This window comes from Hemitrygon akajei, chromosome 11, assembly GCF_048418815.1.
Source record: "Hemitrygon akajei chromosome 11, sHemAka1.3, whole genome shotgun sequence".
NCBI classification, from domain to species: Eukaryota; Metazoa; Chordata; class Chondrichthyes; order Myliobatiformes; family Dasyatidae; genus Hemitrygon; species Hemitrygon akajei.
In genome coordinates this window covers 8,957,319-8,963,837 of record NC_133134.1, presented here as the reverse complement: position 1 = coordinate 8,963,837, position 6,519 = coordinate 8,957,319, and positions in this window count along the sequence as shown.

Genomic DNA, 6,519 nt, shown 5'->3' with positions numbered 1-6,519 from the left:
AGACGCAGTTCTCTTGCAGACTGCATCAGGTTTTCCTCCAGGATTTCCCTGTATTTTGCTGCATTCATTCTACTCTCTACTTAAGCAAGCCTTCCAGGGTCTGCTGCAGTGAAGCATCCCCACAGCGTGATGCAGCCACCACCATGCTTCATGGTAGGGATGGTGTGTTTTTGCTGATGTGCGGGATTTGACTTACACAATAACATAGCGTTTAGTGTGATGGCCAAAATGCTTAATTTTGGTTTCATCAGACTACAGAACATTCTTCCAGCTGACTTCAGAGTCTCCTCATGCCTCCTGGCAAACTCTCGCTGAGATTTCATGTGAGTTTTTTTCAACAGTGGCTTTCTCTTTGCCACTCTCCCATAAAGCTGCGACTGGTGAAGCACCCGGGCAACAGTTGTTGTATATGCAGTCTCTCCCATCTCAGCCACTGAAGCTTGTAACTCCTCCAGAGTTGGTGGCCTCCCTCATTAGTCCCCTTCTTGCATGGTCACTCCGTTTTTGAGAACGGCCCATTCTAGGCAGATTTACGGTTGTGCCATATTCTTTCCATCTCTTAACGTTTGACTTAACTGTACTCCGAGGGGTATTCAGTGACTTGGAGATTTTCTTGTTTCCATCTCCTGACTTGTGCTTTTCAATAATCTTTTTGCAGAGTTGCTAGGAGTGTTCTTTTGTCTTCATGGTGTAGTTTTTCCAGGATACTGACTCACCAGCAGTTGGACCTTCCAGATACAGGTGTATTTTACTACAATTAATTGAAACACCTTGACTGCACACAGGTCTCTAAAAACAGATCCCCATTTGACTAATTTTGTGATTTCTAAAACCAAATGGCTGCACCAGTGATGATTTGGTGTGTCATAATTAAAGAGATGAGTACTTATGCAATCAATTATTTTATATTTGTTATTAATTTAGATCAGTTTGTAGAGATCTGTTTTCACTTTGACAGTAGTCTTTTTCTGTTGATTAGTGTCAAAAAACAGCCAAGTTAAATCCACCATGATTCAATGTTGTAAAACGATATAACATGAAAACTTCCGGGGGTGGGGGGCGGGGGTGAATACTTTTTATAGGCAATGTTTATATAGGCCTAAGACCTTTGCACAGAACTGTATGTATGTCAGGTAGGCTGGTGCTAGTGATGCAATTCACAGTTTTGATATATGCACTAAATACTAAATAGTAAATGACTTCAACAAATTCTAAATACATACTTTGACTAAATAGTTATTTGCTTAATCAGTCATTACATTGGAGAAAGAGGCTTACACAACCCCCCCCCCCTCAAAACACTATAGAACACAGCAAACCTCATTGCCCGACACACACAAAATGCTGGAGGAACTCAGCAGGCCAGGCAGCATCTATGGAGATTTTGAGCCAGGACTCTTCATCGGAGCTGGAAAGGAAGGGGGAGAAAGCCAGGATCAGAAGGAGGTGGGAGAGGAAGCTGGCAGCTGATAGGTGAGGTGAGATGATGTGAAGGGGAGGGGGGGTTGGGTGGCAGGTTGAAGTAAGAAGCTGACAGGTGATAGGTGAGGTGAGGTGAAGGGGAGGGGGGCTGGGTGGAGGGTTGAAGTAAGAAGCTGGGAGGTGATAGGTGAGTTGAGGTGAAGGGGGGAAGTAAGAAGCTGGAAGGTGATAGGTGAGATGAGGTGAGGGGTGAAGTAAGAAGCTGGAAGGTGATAGGTGAGATGAGGTGGGGGGGTGAAGTAAGAAGCTGGGAGGTGATAGGTGAGATGAGGTGAGGGGTGAAGTAAGAAGCTGGAAGGTGATAGGTGAGATGAGGTGGGGGGGGTGAAGTAAGAAGCTGGGAGGTGATAGGTGAGATGAGGTGAAGGGGAAGTGGTGGGTGGGGGTAAAGTTAGAAGCTGAGGGGTGATGGGTGAGATGAGGTGGGTGGTGGGTGAGGGGAATGCACAATGAAATGTGGTAGATATGCCTTAAGTATTCATTCACAGGCTGGGTCAAGGACGCAGAAAATATACAAGAATTTCTTACAGACAAAACTGTTGATAGATTAATAGAAAGTTGGGATTATGGTGGACTTTGGCTCTAACTCAGAATAAGAATCAGGTTTATACTGTTGACATACAGTATGCTGTGAAATTTGTTAGTTGTGACAGCAACACAGTGAAAGACATAAAAAGTTATTAAAAGACATAATAAACAAACAAGTAAATAAATAAACAACTAGATGAATGAGAAGATGGATAGATAGATATCGATGAATAAGCAGGTAGATAAGCTGGTTCAATCATTCTGTGTCAGTATGACGTAGGAAATTATGGTCTTTCCATGACCATGATTGCTCTTGACAAATTTTTCTACAGAAGTGTTTTGCCATTGCCTTCTTCTGGGCAGTGTCTTTACAAGACAGGTGACCGCAATCATTATCAATATTCTTCAGAGATTGTCTGCCTGTTGTCATATAACCAGGACTTGCGATATGCACGAGCTGCTCATATGACCATCCACCTACTCCCATGGTTTCATGTGTCTCTGATTGGGAGGGGGTGCTACACCTTGCCCAAGGGTGACCTGCAGGCTAGTGGACAGAAGGAGCATTTTACAGCTCCTTTGGTAAAGACATATCTCCACCCCACAGCCCAGAGGTAGATAGGTAGATACAGTAAATAGACAGATAGACAGAAAGATAAATAATAGATAGAGTAAAAAGCATAGTGAGGTAGTGTCTGTGGATTCATGAACCATTCAGAAATCTGATGACAGAGTGCAACAGCTGCTGCTAAATCTTGACTGTGTCTTCAGGCTCCTGTATCTCCTCCCTGACGATAGTAATGGCAAGAGGGTACATCCCCAGGTCAGTTGGTACATTGCACATTTAATTTCCATGCTTTTTTTCCTGCAATGATATATTTCTTTTGCTTACACTCTTCCTTAAAGTACTTTGAAGTGTCATCTCTGTTGTCACCTAAGAAATACTGCAGTGCATGCGTACACAGCAACACTTTGACCGAGAAAATCTCCTTCTTTTGAAATACTGGTCAGAGCATTTGCTTTAGTTGTGAAGGCTGTGTAGATAAATGTTGGCCAGAACCCCAGGGAGAAGTTCCTAGCTCAAAATCAGAATCAGAGTCAGCTTTACTGTCACTGACCTGGGTGCCGGGGGTCCCCGATGATGGATGCTGATGGATAACCTTCAGGAATGGTTATTACCCCTCAACCAACAGGCTTTTTCACCAAATGGGATAGCTTCATGATCTGGAACATAAAAAGTTACTATAAATTACAATAATAAATAAGCAGACTGACGGACAGATGGATAGATAGAAAGATAGATAGATAGATAGTTACAAATTCAACCAACTCCATCATTGAGGACATCTCAACTTTAAATCCTCGGTGTTAACATTTCAAAGGCCCGTCAAATAAGTGCCAGTACAAAGAAAACATGGCAGCATCTCTCCTCCCTTAGAAGTTTGTGAAGATTCAGCATGAGATCTAAAACTCTGACAAACTTGTATAGATGGAGAGTGTATTGCAGCCTGGTATGGAAACACCAATGCACTTGAATGGAACAGCCTACAAAAAGTAACGGATACGGCTCAGTAAATCAAGGATAAAGCCCTTCCCACTGCTGAGCGCATCTACACAGAGCATTGTCGCAGGGACCCCCAGCACCCAGGCCATGCTCTCTCATCACTATTACCATCAGGAAGAAGGTACAGGAGCCTCACGACTCACACCATCACCTTCAGGAATGGTTATTACCCCTCAGCCAACAGGCTTTTTCACCAAATGGGATAGCTTCATTTGTCCCATTACTGAACTGTTCCCACAACCTATAGACTCACTTTCAGTTACTCTTCATCTCATGTTTTTGATATTTATTGCTGTTCTATTTATTTATTTGTTTGTTTGTTTGTTTGTTTATTTATTTATTTATTTATTTTCCTTTTGTATCTGCACAGTTTGTCATTGTAATGTCTTGGTTAAGATTTCTACTGCTGTGCTGGAGGTATTTCACTTTAGCAGCTTTCTCTAAAAGCAGTGTGTCCTGCTAGCAGTGTGTTTTGGTTTCAGCTAAAGATAAGAAACCCTGGTGTTCAGTTTTAGGAACATTGTGTCAGCCGATCAGGATGGCAGAATCAGGGAAAGGTTCTACAGAGAGCAGAGAGTTTTGTTTCGGACAATCATCCGGTTTGGGATCTTTTCGCGGGAGCTGCAGAGCAGAACAGAGGGGAAGATGTCACACACGTTGGAAGGAGAGTCCCCATTGCAAGAAGCGCTTGAGCAGATTAATGGCTCTGAGGAGGAAAACCAGTACTTCTGAGAGAAAGAGCCAAGTTGCACGAGATGGTCTTCAAGGGAAGTTTGAAAATGCGCTGGGTGTTTTCACTCAGTCCAGCGCATGAGTAAGAGATACGCCCTGAATACTCCGGCATGCTGTTGTGTGCTGGGGCAGCAGGCTGAGGGTAGCAGACACCAAGAGAATCAACAAACTCATTCATAAGGCCAGTGATGTTGTGGGAGTGGAACTGGACTCTCTGACGGTGGTGTCTGAAAAGAGGATGCTGTCCAAGTTGCATGCTATCTTGGACAATGACTCCCATCCACTCCACAATGTACTGGTTAGGCACAGGAGTACATTCAGCCAGAGACTCATTCCACCGAGATGCAACACTGAGCATCATAGGAAGTCTTTCCTACCTGTGGCCATCAAACTTTACAACTCCTCCCTCGGAGTGTCAGACACCCTGAGCCAATAGGCTGGTCCTGGACTTATTTCCACTGGGCATGATTAACTTATTATTATTTAATTATTTATGGTTTTATATTGCTATATTTCTTCACTATTCTTGGTTGGTGCGGCTGTAACGAAACCCAGTTTCCCTCGGGATCAATAAAGTATGTCTGTCTGTATGAGCTCCAACAGTTATGTGCATATTGGACTCATTTTAACTGTAATAGGCCCTTTTCTTTTCTTTTTCCTAATAACTCTTTGATAAAGTTGAAATTAGTGAATATACTTCTATAATAATTTTATGCAGTGTACGATCTGTTATTTCTTGCCGACCAATAATTGAGCGTGGGCAGTATTTACACAGCACTCGCTCAAATCGAGGTTTCTTTAATCAAAACATCATGATGTTCCTGTTTGGTTGAACCCCGAATCATACCAACCCTGGACATATATTGCTTGTGAAAGATGGCCTTCTCACCGCTGAGTCGCGTGGCTGTCAGAGTAATGGGCTGGCGATCTGTGTTTGTACACGAGCCCTGGTGAGAGGGTTACATTGTCTTTTGCACAATGATTGTTTGTCCATCTTGTTGGGTGCAGTCTTTCATTGACTCTATTGTATTTCTTGGATTTATTGAGCATGCCAGCAAGACGATGAATCTCAGGGTTGTACATGGTGACAAATATGTACTTCAGTAATAAATTTACTTTGAATGTTGAAAACATAAACTGTCAATGTTTTGGGGTGAGACCATTATTGAAAATTGTTTATTTCCCTCTATAGATGCTGCCTGACTTGCTTAGTTCTTCCAAAATGCTGTGTGTATTGAATACTGTATATGTATGGTAGGCGAACAGTGCAGCTGAGGAGAAGTAGGGCATCTTTAGAATGCAATGACAAATTAGGATGGCAAGTGTCCTTTAAACAACAAATAGCTGGAAATGTCAGCCTGCCGTTTTGTAGCAAGAGCTTCACCATCACTTCAGGTGGTCGGTGTAGTCAGCAGGGGGGCAGATGCACTTCATATTTAATAGATCTGAACCTCCACCAACCAAAAATGTCTCTAGCACATTGTTTGTCCATCCTGTTGGATAGGTCTTTCGTTGATTCTGTTGTGTTTCTTCGATTTACTGAATAGGTCTGCAAACAAATGAATCTCAGGGTTGTTTATGCAACAAATATATGCTTTGATAATAAATTTACTTTGAACTTTGATCTTCAAAAGGCTGCATTCATCATTAAGGACGCCCCATCTTCCAGGATATGCCCTCTTCTTGTATAGGAAGGGAGCAGGAAGCACCAGAGAGACATTCCATAATGATCAATAAAGCAATTGTTTGGAATCAAATGATCTTGCCTGGTGTCTCAGGGCTGGGTGTGTCTGCACCGGTGCCACCCCCACCCCTGGCACTCCTTCCTGTCTCACACCGCACCCTCATCATACCCAACATCCTATTCTCCTGCCAGATTTACTCTCTCTCCACGTTGACAAATACAGTACTGTTCAAAAGTCTTAGCCACCCTAGCTACGTATACGTACTTTCGCACAGTACAGTATATATATATGAATATTCTTATTGTAATTTATAGTTTTTTTATTATTACATATTGCAGTGTATGACTGCCAGAAAACAACTAATTTCACGGCATATGTCAGTGATAGTAAACCTGATTCTGAGATTAATAAGTAAATTGTTCAGAAGGAGAATAGTGAGCTGGGGTTTGTGAGCCTTTCAGAAATTTGACGTCAGAGGTCCAGTCCTGTGATTGACAAGTCCTGCGGACGATACCCAGAGGTCAACAA